This window comes from Euprymna scolopes, chromosome 20 (genome assembly GCF_053919585.1).
Source record: "Euprymna scolopes isolate OS-2025 chromosome 20, ASM5391958v1, whole genome shotgun sequence".
NCBI lineage: Eukaryota > Metazoa > Mollusca > Cephalopoda > Sepiida > Sepiolidae > Euprymna > Euprymna scolopes.
In genome coordinates, this window is record NC_136501.1 from 8,381,896 (window position 1) to 8,396,773 (window position 14,878).

The window sequence follows — 14,878 nt, forward strand, 5'->3', positions numbered from 1 at the left end:
TATGATCACATTTAAAAGAAATAAATCAGACGAGAAGAGATAAGGTGGGAAAGTAGGATTAAAAAGTCAACACCTTTCTGCCCTCGCTGCTGCCTTGCAAAAAATGCCTGGACAGCCTCGTCGACATTCTTTGGTAAAGGCATCTCAGGCTATTAGCAATAAACTAACCCCTTCTCAAAGACAGAAGGCAAAGCCTGAGAGGATAGACCTCCGAGAACCGTATAGGACTTAACTCCCACTGCAAAATTCAACAGGGACTAAGTCATTACTGGAATGGTTTAAATAATCTTTTTCATTGGAAACTTGCTCGGCTCAATTAGTAGATCAGCAACAGGTGAATGTATAATATGCTGCATTATTGGATTAAGGCCCAAGTCCTGTAATATTGAACTACTGGATCTACCAGATCAGTCTGTCTGAAGATATTGATTTCCTTGCAAAAAATGTACGAAACATTGGGGTGGTTGTTTTTTGTTTTCTTTTCTCTTTTCAAAACTCAATCATCTTTTGCAAAGTCTGAAACAAAAGCAACAATTTTCCTCTTTTTACAGCTTTTAGATAAATTTTGTTGTGTGGACACAGCCAGATAATTTGCTATGATCTCGTTCCTGCTAGCCAATGCTTCTACATCTCCATAGCGATTCTCCAGCTCACATCTCACTGTGCTGCACCTTAGATTTTCTGAATTCCTTAATCTGGTGTGAATAATTGACGATGCCGGTCACTCTGTTCCAATATTCCGGTGTTTTTCTTCTCAGCCATGATTTTCAGCTCTCAAATCCACAAAGAATACACAGAGACAACATTTAGCTGTTGTTCTTTGCTGCTGTTAAATATTTCAAGAAAGTCGAAAGTGGATCTTCGTTTTACTTTCAGCGGCAGTTTCATAACTCTCACTTCCCTTATTTTGTCCTTTAGTCCTCACATTCTATGAGTGGTGTTTCTGACAAAGGAGAAAGAATTTCTGTTTTTTTTTTTGGGGGGGGGTAGAATCTATCCATAAAACATTTATTTTTCACTAGTTTTTTTTTTTTTTAACTTTGAAGTATCATTTATTTATTTATTTATTTACTATTTATTCCTTAGCTTCTTACATCAAGTGGCTTTACGCCTTGTCTGGAGCGATTTCCATTAAAAAAAATGATTCTGAAATGAATGAATATTAAAAAGTTACACATTTATACCGAATATTACAGAGATAAATAGATAGAGAGAGGGGAGGAGGGTGTGTAGAATTCCTTGAAAACATTATTGCAGAGGATATTTAAAAACATTTTTCTACATCATTGACGAGTTAATTTTATTAACATCTCATATGTGCTTCGTCGATATTGAAAAAAGATAAATACTCAATTATGTATAATTAATTTAAGTCTTCTCTAGACATTTTCTATGGATTTGCAATAAATGGCCATATTTTGTTTTGTTTTTATACATCTACACATTTCTTCAAGAATATTTGCCTTTTATTTCGTCCGTCACAATTTAGTTTTTAATAGCATTTTTGGATGGACACATCTTATTTAAGTTACGTTCGTGCATCTCTTTATTGAACAAACGGTCTGTCACAGTTAAGATTGCAATAGAATTTTATTTATTTTTGTGTGTGTGTGTATATATATATATATATATATATATATATATATATATATATATATATATATATACACACACACACAAACACACACACACACATTTAAGGTATTGAAATGAATTAGATAACTGGTTAGTGAATCTAATGGTTTCAAGTCTTATAAAATACTGGAAGAAAATTTTCTGTAAGACAATCCCAGCCCCAAATAAAATTGTTCAATATACTAGACAGAGCAAATAAAATTAGAGTTTATATGTTCAAATTTCATTTAAAAAAATCACTTTTACAAAATAAAATTTTATTCTTTGAACTAAGGAATAGTTCGAACAATAAATTTTTATTTTGAAAAGTGATTTTTTTTAATCATGTGACGACACTTCTCAACCAATATACTAACGGAATTTTTAATCTACAGACTTGAAATTTAGTATATAGGGTATTCAGACATGTGGAAAAACTTTTAATCGGTTTTCATCCGGAAAAATGGGCTACTAAGGAGTCTAAATTGAAAAATTGGTTCGTGGAGGTGGTCGGATTTTTATGTGTTTGCTAACTGTTTCACAATTGCGCATGAGTGAATGGTTCACATGACAGATCCATTACGTTACAAATAAGTAAGTTTGAAAAACACTTTTTAAAGATCGTGTAATGCTGACCTAATAGAACTTGATTCACTGTCTTTATGTCTTGGTTTCGACTTCAGCCCAAATATTTTTTTTTAATTACAAGAGGTGAAATGTTTAGAAAAAACATAATACTCGCATGCACATGTCTCAGTTTCTGTATGAATTAAAATATAATATTTATGCGTATTATACGTCCTGGCAATGCCGGGCGACCTGCTAGCATATCTATAAAAGTGAGAGAGAGAGAGAGAGAGAGAGAGAGAGAGAGATAGAGAGAGAGAGATAGAGAGAGAGAGTGTGAGTGTGTGTGTGTGGACACTTCTCAGCCTATATACTCAACGAATTTTTGATCTAAAGATTTTAAATTTGATATATAGGGTATTCAGACATGTGGAAAACTTTTTAATCGGTTTTCATCTGGAAAAAGTGGCTACTAAGGGGTCAAAATTGAAAAGTTATGTGAGAGTGATCGGATTTTTATCCGTTTGCTGTTTCACGGCTGTGTATCGTTGAACATTAAGGTTACTTATGTTAAGAGTAAGTAGTTTTGAAAACACCTTTTAAAGATTATGTTAGGCTGGTCTAATGGTTATCGTACTTGACTCACTGTCTTTAGGTTTTGGTTTCGATCTCAGTTCGAGTATTTATTCTTTTTTTTGTCTTACAAGAAGTGAACAGTTTAGAAAAAAAAAACATAATACTCGCATGAACATGTCTCAATTTTTTTCCGTTTTTTTTTTCTTTACTTTATTTTCTTTAAGGAATTTAACGTTACGTTTAATACCGGGCAACGCCGGGTACCTCTTCTAGTATATGTCTGTGGGGGGAGTGTAAGGTTAGTGGGATAGAAACCCCCCCTCCAAAAAAAAAAAGATCAGAACAACAGCAGTACCGTCGGTTTCGAATTCAAAACAAAAGGGAACAATATCTGGTTGCTTATGTCGGACGTGTTTATAACAAAGACTGAAATTAGCAACGTCGCGTCTGTGAGAGAAATGTTGCAGAGAAGAAGAAAGAATGGAGGCCAATCAAATTACAAATACATTTCTGCATTTTATCAAGAAACCGTCGGGTTAGAGAGATTCACCAGGCCAAATATAACAACAGTTACACCACATGTTTATCACGCTTAAGTTTCAAGTAATATTTTCGTTGAACTGCCAAAATTGTGTTTATTTATTAATCATGCTTAAGTTTGAAATATTAACTTATTTTCTCCATCAAACAGTATTTCCGTCTATCAAGCTGAAATTTAAAAATAGCGTTTTCTTTGGTCTTTCACACAGATTGAATTTTAAGAACATCCGTTCTTGTTTTTATGCACAACTTTTCACCAAAATACATTTTTTAAATATTGTTTCCCCAATTTGATAACTTCTGAGTTGTATTCCATATTTTGTTTATTTTTAATTCCATTCCCCTGTCATTCATTATTCCAACATCTTTATATGTAAGTAATTGCCTCCCTTGGGATCTCACTATTTTTTATGTTTTATATTTTTCCCAGAATCCTTTGCATTTTACTTTCTGTCTTGTTTTTTTTTTTATTTAGTCGCTTCTTGATCATTTCTTAGAGCAAATTTTTAACTTCTTCTTCTTCTTCTTCTTCTTCTTCTTCTTCTTCTTCTTCTTATTATTATTATTATTATTATTATTATTATTATTATTATTATTATTATTTATCCTATAAACAGTGATTTTTTTTCTCATGAAAATATCTTTTTATTTCTCTTAATCTCTCTCTCTCTATTAAAATTTTGTAGATTATACAATTCATGACAAAATTGAAATTTTAAATATTATCAGCAAGTTCCGAAAACAAACGTTTGATGTCTATCCATATATATATATATATATATATATATATATATATATATATATATATATATATATATATATATATATATATAACTACTTCATTTACTCACATAAAAATTAATACACGAAAGTATAGATTTATGCGTAAACTTTAAGCATTTACTACAAAAGTGCTCAATACGTAGGTAGAGCTAGTTAGTAATTTATAAAATATATATGGCGATTAAGCTACACTGAATATTCGGCGTTTCATCCACTCTAGGATTCCTCAGGCTTATGCGCGAATTCTGTGGTTGTTTATCGTTTTTATATGGTCCTCTTCTATTGAGGATTTAGTTAGCCAATAAGCTTTCTCGTATCCACCGCGCCCCTTCCTATCAGCCAATGGGCATGCATTTTATCGGACAAAGGATTTGTTTTAAAACTAGGTTAGTGGTTTGTTTGTTTTTTTTTGTTTTGTTTTTTATTGTTAGTTTATATATAAATGTATATATGTGTACATACATATATGCACATATATATATATACACATACATATATGTGTGATCGTTTGTGAATATACATAAACGATCAATATATATATATATATATATATGTATATGTATATATATAGATATATATTCACACTTCAGAAAATCATTCAGTAACACCATTACATCAGGCCATGATAATAATTCTAACATTGGTAAAGGTCGCTTTCAATATCCACGGCGATACAATAAATCATTTACTTACCCACTTCCCTCGCCACAAAAACAATAATTTGACTCATCCCACTAAGAAAACCCGATCAATCCGTTTCTCTTAAAGAGAATGGACTGACAAATTTTATTCTTCCTATACGCATTGTCTTATCTTCTTTATATAGGAGAACATGATGGTACAAACCGCGGTGATCTCACGATTAAAGGGTTATTTTACCCTTGGTAGAAAAATCGATCAAAAAAGAAAAAGGGGAGAAAATCCCTATAAAAGTAATGAAAAGAATAGGCGTTATCGAATAATCAAAGATCGAATCAGATTTATTTCTTTTCATATAGAAAAAAATGTTTTGCACGGAAAATCTAGTTTGAATGTATTTTATTTTTTTATTTATCAAAAAAAAAATTTTTTTTTTTTTTATTTATCAAAAAAAAAATTTTATTTTTTTATTTATCAAAAAAAAATTTTTTTTTTTTTTATTTATCAAAAAAAAAATTTTTTTTTTTTTTTTACCGCAAACAAGGCACAGTACCATTTGAATGTAAGGGGCTACTATTTGGGACTATACAGAGGCACTATGTAGGGAGTTGAGCAGCAAGATGCCTGTTCATACTACACTTGAACTTCTGCATGTCAGTCCAGTCAGAGAAGCAGAGACCCGGGAGTGAATTCCAAAATCTACCAGTTCGTGGGGATGGGGGAGAAACTACTAGAGTAGAAGACTTTCTGGATTCATTATTATTTTCTTTTCTTATTCTATGTTGTTCTTTTTTTTTTTACACAGTGGTCACCACTTATCAAGGCCCGGAAGCCACTCAGGGATAAGGGTACATTACGTTAGTGTGGAGATTTGATGAAGTGTTTACTTAAGGGGGCGGTTCATTAAGAATTTGTTAACGTTGGACTTGAAGACATCCAAGTTGTAGTCAGGTGGGAAGCAGGCAGACGGAACAGAGTTCCATAGGCGTGCAGTTCTAAGAAAGAAGCTTTGTTCATGGAATAACGGCTCTCCACAGGGGCAGAAAGTCCCCTTTTGTGGGTCGTTTTGCTATTATATAAAAAAAAAAAAAACTGTGTGGTTTCTTGTGTGTTTAGAGGCAATGGATACCCTCTAAAATGATGACTGTGTGATGAGGAGTTTATAGTGCAGCAAGTGTTGCGCAATCCTTAACCTAACTTAAGATTATTGAAGCTACGTGATGACAGGAAGAAATCTATGACAATTAGCATTGATTTTTGTCACTGTACGAATAATAATGAACTCTTCCGACTGAAAAGAATATGTCACTCAGCGTTAGCTCACAAGTTATGCGCACTTGGCAGTCGGACTGACGTATAACCACACTCTTTATTTATTGTATTTATTTTTCTGTTCAATATATTTTATTTCCACTAAACATCAAGCTGTGTCTTTCTTACGGACCCTTACAGAACCGCAACAATTAGAAACTACCTAGATTTGAACATTAAGCCTTTATCATTTGGGTTAGGACAACAGCATATTCTTTTCATTGTTTTGGCTCTCGAGTGTGTATCCGTTGACATCTTATATGCTTTTCTATAGAGTAGTGTGGTTCTCGTTGATTAACTGTGTCTAACTGTGTCGGATATATACTAGAGAGCCTAAACAATGAAAAGAATATTCTCTTGTCGTAGCCCTATATTTATTATGCAAAGCAAGTGTTTAACCACTGAGCCACTTCGCGATCGTTGGTGATTACATATAAACATCGCTTAGCAGCTTCAAGTTATTCTCTATTATGTAGATTATTATGATGTTTATTTGTAGATTCCGTCAGCTGGAAAGTTTTATTTGGCAGTTTGATATTTATATAACCTCTAAAATGCTTCTTTACTGTTTAACCTACAGACCTTATCTCCGTTTTATAAGACACAAAGTCAACAAGTATTCAACCTTAAGGGACCTCTTCTGGTTGGCTGAAATAATCACTTCCTGTTATGCTCAATATCTCCAGAAATACTCTCCATCTTTGTTCCGGAGATATTTTGCTATTCTAAATATATGTTCAGCTCATTAAATTCTGCTTGTAATGTTATGCGAATGTTATCCCGGGTATAATTATAAGATTAATTACAGTGAATTATTTTCTCTTTTCGTCTTTAGTTTCAACCTTCCACTTGCTAAAATAATTTAAATTCTTAAGTGTGTAAATTTTTTTTTTTTTTTGGTCTTCTTGTTTGGTAACACTAACAGAGCTGAATATAGAATGGGTCGTTTTTTTTTTTTTATAGCATTTCTCTTGGCAATGATATGCGGAAATATTTTTGCCATCTGGAAGCAGATAGCCATATTATCATTAGGGCTGTGACAGCAGCCCTAATGATAATATGGCTATCTTGACAAAATGACAACTAGGGCTATGACAACAGCATATTCTTTTCATTGTTTTGACTTGAGTATATATCCATTGATATCTTATATGTTTTTATATAGATTGATGTGGTTCTCGGTTGATTAGCTGAGTCTAACTGAGTCGGATATATACTCGAGAGTCCAAAGAATGTAAAGAATATGCTGTTGTCACAGCCCTAATTATCATTTTGTCTCCTACCTTTGGTGCCATAGATAAAGTGCTAAGTAATAATCAGTTCTAAGTGACAGTCTTCTGAAAGTTGAAAGTGCAATTCTCACTACAGGCGACACTAAAAAATACAATTATTAGAATTATTAAAGACTTCTGTCATGCCATGACTGAGGGACCAAGAGCAAAATACTCCGTCGATGAAATAAAGGGTTCTGTTGAAAATTCCATTCAGATTCCTGATGACTAAAAAGAAAGTATCTGTTCTGATGCTACGCTTAGTCTACTCTGTCCTCAATCAGTGCAGGAGAAGTCCTTCTAGACAGATGCAATTTTTATGTTTGTTCCAGTCCAGAATACCTCTTTTGGGGTAACTGATTTTTCCCCACTGAAAAAGTGTATTTTGCCCTCGTGGGGGAGAGGGGGGGTAAATAAATAGATATATAAAGATTCACAAATTCAACATGATCTACCTGAAGAAGGCTGAAGGTTACAGCGACCGAAACATTGTGGAAATAACACCTAAGATGAATACAGTAGTTCGAATAATCTAAATAACCAATCCTCATTTCAAAAATTCCGTTTTGTTTCTTTCTTTTGAGAAAGACAAGAATTTAATCTCAAAGAAAAAACTATTATGCAAATAAATAAAATGTCTAGAATTTTAATTTCTTTTGAAATTTGTCCTTGAACTTTGATTTTTCTTTGCTTAAAGTCAATTCAATGCATATTTTCTTTATAGTTCAGTTTCCTCTTTAAGATATTTAATGAAATAAGTCTTATTTTGTAAAGTTTCTTTATTTATTGTTGTATATGCGTTTGCATGTAATTTATTTATTTTTATTTTTTTGCATATTTGAATAATGTACAAAGGGTGTTCCAACGTAATGCCTCCTTTTTTTTTTATTCTGCCCGAATGGTTCACAGGGGATTGCAAATTGCATTGAATGAACTTATGCATTCATGAATTGAAAGTTTCATCTATCTCTTGCAAATATTGACGGTGTGAGACTTTAAGAAAACAACCCCTGTCATGGACGTGCCTCAGAAGCCGAGATGCATCATTGAATTCCTCCATACAGAAAAATTGAACCGATAAACATCCACTGGCATCTACAGACTGTTTAAAAAGCCAATGCAATTGATGTAAATACAGGAGATGGGTTCGTCGAGTCGCAACAGAGATGTGACAAAGTGCACCCCAGACGCCCATGCACAGCTGGTAAAAGTGCCCACATCTCATCGCTGGCATTGCATTGAGAATGGTGGTGACGATGTAGAAAACTTTTTTTTAATTCCATTTTCACCCCAAACAAGGCACAATGCCACTTTGATGTAGGGGGCTACTATCCAGGACATAAGTTGCAGGAATATTATGTAAGGAGTTGAGCAGCAAGATGTCTGTTCACATTACACTTGAACTTTTGCATGTCAGTACAGTTTGGAAAACCCGGAAGAGAGTTCCAAAATCTAGCAGTTCTGGGGAAGAAACTATTTGAGTAGAAAGCTTTCTTACATCTAGGGATCTCTACTGTGTAGGGGGTGGATTTAGCTGCTTGTTGGGTTTGTCGGGAGTATTTACGTTGAGCAGATACAAAGGCTTGTCGTTTGTCACAGAATCCACCATTAAAGTACTTGTAAAACAGGCAGAAGGATGCAATATTTCGTCAATGAGACAGCGGTTGAAACCTAGATGACAGTTCAGGACCTATCAGGTTGGCGACTCTCTTTTTAACCCTGTCCAGGAGCAAGAGACTAGTATCAAATGCACCAGCCCAAATGTGACAGCAATAATCCATACATGGGCGAATGGTGGCCCTGTAGAGATACAGGATACTTTCAGGCATAAGTAACTTTCTAGCACGGTAGAGAGCCCACCTTCCTCGCAGCAGCCCTAAACTAAACTAAATTCTGAAGCACAAAAGGTCGATCGCTGTAATTGTACCACTCCCGTTTTCGTAGCTCTTCAACATATTTTTGTTTTAAGTTAAAAAAAAATAGGATGCATTAGTTTGGAACGACCTTCGTTTTTCGGTGTGCGAATATTTTTGTACATCCTAATCGAAAATATTTTTAAGCAGAATTCAATACAAGCGATGAATAATTTTTAGACATTTTTTTTCTTTAAAGAAGGGGGGGGTAGAATTATCCTGAAAGAAAAAAAATAAGAAATTCCTTGATGGAAACATTATTTTTATTCAAAATGGCGGCATTATTCAAGATGACTCATTAACTTTTATTCTATTTTATAAACTTATTTTTATCCGATGTAGATATTTTGTTTTTAATTTTTAAAACGTCAGTAAAACAAGTACAAAAATAATGTGAAACATTTTTCTGCATTCATTTTTATGGAAAAAAGTTTTAAATATATTTTTTAAAAACTTTTTTTTATTGAGACATTTTTATAGGATGATTATCTCTAGCAATGGTTCAGGGCATGGAGCACCGGTCTAAATTTATAAACTAAAATGTTGTGGACCACATTTTTTTTAAATAAAAATCGCCCAAGATAAGACGGAAGCCACTTGATGTAAGGAGCTGACAAGAACTCTTGTTTAATTTTATCTTATTAAGAAAGGAGTATTTTTAGTAAGTAAATGTAATTTGGTCTATTTTTACATTTAACCGTTGCTTTTTTTTTTGGGGGGGGGATGTACTAACACGTTATCGCTTATCAAGGGCCAAAGGTCATTCAAGAATAAGAATGAGATTGTCAAGAGAATGGTGGGCCAATACCATGAGGATTTCTTGTGTCCTCCCTGATAATATAGCTGGACGAAATCCATAATTAAGAGAAATAGATCTAATAGATATAGGTTTAGTAAAGTAAGTTTAATAGATTAAATTGTCTTCGTTTTACTACTTCCTGTATTCTAACTTCCTGTTCAAGGGATGCTATCTAGACAACAATGTCAGTCGTCCCCTTGACCCGTTTCTATACAGAATTGGACCACATCAATAGGCACATTAAAAAGTCTACGTAACACTGCATGAATTAATTCAATTTTAAAAGTTTTCTAAGATAATATATTTATTTATAAAGTCACAAATACTCCATTTAAAATGAACTCTGTTTAAAGTAGAGGAAGATGACTAGCAAAAAAACGTTCCTTAATTTTAATTGTTGTAAAGTTTTAATTGCATTTAATAAAAAAAAATGAAATGAAATGAAATCTAAATTCCTCTCTGTGACAATTGCAGATTCCAATGTCATCTCCATCAAAAATAAGCATTGCTATAAGTCACATTTTTAAACGATATTAACACAGACATTGGAAAATTGATTCTTAGTTGAACATAATGAGAAAATAAACAAATAACTATGATCAGTTATGAATAATAATAATCTCTTTCTCTGTCTCTGTCTGTCTCTCTCTCTCGCTCTCTCTCGCTATTTCTCTCTCTTGTGTCAGTGTGATCTCTTACCATTACACACACACACACATATATATAAGTGACATTGGTTGGCTGGCTGGCTGTGTGCAGAACAATCTCTACCAAACTACTCTGTCAATTTTTGGTCTAATAGGTCCCACTTTGTCAACTAGTCTCCAATTCCTGTCTCATCGCTGCAATGTTGCATCTCTGTGCCTGTTTTACAAGTATTTTAATGGAATGTGCTCTGATGAACTCATTGCATTTGTGCCCCCTTGACGTACATGTCCCCAACAAACCCACTTAGCAACAAAATCACACCCCTTTACTCTCTCTCCCTCTCTCTCTCTCTCTCTCTCTCTCTCTCTATATATATATATATATATATATATATATATATATATATATATATGTATATGGTTTTTGGAGTTGATTTTTTTTTTAAACGATATTAAGGTTAACGTCTCCGCCTCGGAGATCCGGTGTTTTTCTTAGAAAGTCGCCCATTTTTTATTTGGAAGTATCTTTTTTATTTATTATTTTTAAAAAGAGTAATCTACAGACACGCGTGTATCGGAGCCCTACTCCTCTTCAGCGTAGCTTGACTGTTGTTAGGATTCGAACCTTGAAAATAATATATATATATATATATAAAATAAAAATTACAATTAAATTTACCAAAATGATTCAAGATGGTAAAACTAAAGTATATTATAAATATTAAAGAATTAATATTTATGAAGTAATCTCAACCAGATGTAAAAGCTCGATAAAACCAAATAGGAGATAGAGCTTATAATAAGAGCAAATAGTTAATAAAACATGTTAAAAAACACTTTGCAAAAGACTTAAAAACATATTTGATCTGAAAAGGAAACACTAAAGGTAAAGTATCCAATGACGGTAAAATCCAAAAAAGTCGTCATTGGATTATTTACCTTTCACCAGACTATCCATTCACGTGAAATCACTTTTTATTTTCACCCTATTCCCTATGCTTCACTTTTTGTTATCAAGTAAGATCTTTGACTTACTTACAGTTTCATCAAATACTTTTGCAAGCAAAATCCGATCCCGCATTTTGCTAATTCCTACCCTCTGATGAGAAGGAATGTATTTCTTCGAAACTCTGCGGATTAAGGACACTTATTTAGTGTTTCCTTTTCAAATTAAATGTTTTTAACTCTTTTTCAAGGTGTTTTTTAACATGTTTTATTAACTATTTGCTCATATATATATGTATATATATATATATATATATATATATATATATATATATATATATATATATATATATATATATATATATATCACATCCCTTTAAAAAAAAATGGAATCGCCTGATCGTCCAAGACAAGATTCAGGCAGTCAAGCAGACATATATTTATATAAATTCAACTGCTATCCCTTTTTTAAAAGATAGAATAGCAAGATCGTTAAAGACAAGATGCAAGTAAGCAAGGTCCACAGAGTTTCATAATTATATATATAATTGTAAGAGGTTGCAGTGACATGGCTAACTTTAGTGATGGGTTACAAGTCAGAATGCCTCCCACTTCCACTTTCCAATATACTACTACTGCTACTGACATCTCCCCATGTCACTAGAATCACAGATCAGCTCACACATTGCAACGAGACAAGTTATTTGGAGATCAGGCAGTAATTTTAAAATCGAATCAAACTTTCCCTAATATAATTTCCAATTTTAAAGGAATTTTTTAAAGAAGCATGCGTCATGCACCAATGTAAAATCTTTTCTTTTTTTTTCATTGTTGACTTTAAGGGTATTTTTATTTATTTTACGTTAAGTAATATGAGACATAGGATATCCTCTCGTTCCAACAAAACATTGGGTTATGTCTGCATAAAATCAATGAAATTATGAAACATCGTCTGTGTCTGTGTATTTATTGTGTCTGTTTGAATTACACATTGTTTTTATTTGTACTCACTAGGAGTTCTCACACAGATCATCATCAGAGATTACTCACCCTAGAGTTTGAGTGGAAAGAAGTCTCCTCAGATTTCCAGTACTCTTTACCATTTTCGATAACCTTTCCAAATCACTTTGTATTGCCGCAACAGTCACTTACCATTGATTTCTCACTGCAGTAGTCATTGATCTTTACTCGAATGTGGGTGGCAATAAACCTTCCCGATGTACTTTTCGCACTCATTCAGTAGAGGTCTGGTTGGTGTTCTCCCTTCTAGAAGTGTAAGCCATGTTTAGTTTCAGAACAGTTTCTGATGGTTCGTTGTTCTACACAAGTTCTGGCAGGTGACTGGTTTGCAGTAGAAAAAACAGTTTCCGATGGTTCGTTGTTCTACACAAGTCTTGGCAGGTGACTGGTTTACAGTAGAAAGAACAGTTTTTGATGGTTCATTGTTCTACACAAGTTCTGGGAGGTGACTGGTTTGCAGTAGAAAGAACAGTTTTGGATGGTTCGTTGTTCTACACAAGTCCTGGGAGGTGACTGGTTTGCAGTAGACAGAACAGTTTTGGATGGTTCGTTGTTCTACACAAGTCCTGGGAGGTGACTGGTTTGCAGTAGACAGAACAGTTTTCGATGGTTCGTTGTTCTACACAAGTCCTGGGAGGTGACTGATTTGCAGTAGACAGAACAGTTTTCGATGGTTCGTTGTTCTACACAAGTCCTGGGAGGTGACTGGTTTACAGTAGACAGAACAGTTTTGGATGGTTCGTTGTTCTACACAAGTCCTGGGAGGTGACTGGTTTGCAGTAGACAGAACAGTTTTGGATGGTGCGTTGTTCTACACAAGTCCTGGGAGGTGACTGGTTTACAGTAGAAAGAACAGTTTTGGATGGTTCATTGTTCTACACAAGTTCTGGGAGGTGACTGGTTTGCAGTAGACAAAACAGTTTTCGATGGTTCGTTGTTCTACACAAGTCCTGGGAGGTGACTGGTTTGCAGTAGACAGAACAGTTTTGGATGGTTCGTTATTCTACACAAGTCCTGGGAGGTGACTGGTTTGCAGTAGAAAGAACAGTTTTCGATGGTTCGTTGTTCTACACAAGTCCTGAGAGGTGACTGGTTTGCAGTAGACAGAACAGTTTTGGATGGTTCGTTGTTCTACACAAGTCCTGGGAGGTGACTGGTTTGCAGTAGACAGAACAGTTTTGGATGGTTCGTTGTTCTACACAAGTCCTGGGAGGTGACTGGTTTGCAGGTAGACAGAACAGTTTTCGATGGTTCGTTGTTCTACACAAGTTCTGGGAGGTGACTGGTTTGCAGTAGACAGTTCTCTAGCTGGAATCCACAAAGCAAAAAATTCTTCCCGCGTTGACACGAAGAAGAAAACATATGCAAAATTGCTACAGAAAGGTTTAATTTTTATGGAGCAATTCTGGTTTCTGATTGGTTGGTAGCAGGACATGAATTAATTTCAGTTCCTAGCAGCATCGTTTCTAAATAGAATCTCCAGACTGTGCGAGATCATATCCCTCCTCACTGCTTCCATCCTCCTTGACCCTTGACGACTATTTTGTGTGATTTCAGCCAAGAATGATGCCTTGTTTTGTAGATGGAGGGGGAGTCAGTTTATGAGATTTCTTTTTAGTTTCAGTTCCCTTAGTTTCATATAATTTTCCTTCCATTTTTGTTTTTCTTACATTTGTTGCAGTTTCCATGTGGCTGGTTAGTGTTTGTAGTTTGTGTAGGTTGGTTTCCGCATTCAAGGGTTTTTCCTAACATTTCAGCTGTTTTCATCATGTAACAGAACCGCTAGCATTTGTAGCAGCAGCAGTATGACGCATATGCAAATGACCAGGCCAGTGCATGATGTGACGTCATAGTGGAGGAAGAGTAGGAAAAGAGAAAAAAGAGAAAACTACAACATACGGGAGGGGGAGTGGGTGTCGGCAAAAGATGAATATGTGGCCAATATCGGCAAGAGACACATGTTGAGATGGCAAGGTTTTTTTTAACTACATGACGAAAAAAGAGACTTTTAAAACTAGTTGGAAAGTACCGGTAATAAATAGCTTTTGTTAAAGCTAAAAAACAAAAGAAAATGCAGAGTTTACAGTGTTTACTTGCGACTGTCTCAGACACAATGTGTTGGGTCCGTTGAAGATTAACACCCACGTTACAATCATTACCATCTCAGTCTTTTCCTTCATTTCAATTTCTCTAAGTCTTTGTTCTATGTTTTTCGGGACTCTTCCAGGTGTTCCTAAAATTATTGATATTATA

The 14,878-nt window shown here is 34.2% G+C and overlaps 1 protein-coding gene across 35 annotated transcripts in view; it reads left to right on the forward strand.

Moving 5' to 3' along the window:
* LOC145241300 (neuron navigator 2-like) overlaps positions 1-14,878 on the forward strand; it is a 1,908,016-nt gene that overhangs the window by 1,111,604 nt on the left and 781,534 nt on the right. The gene's annotated exons all lie outside the window — the stretch shown is intronic.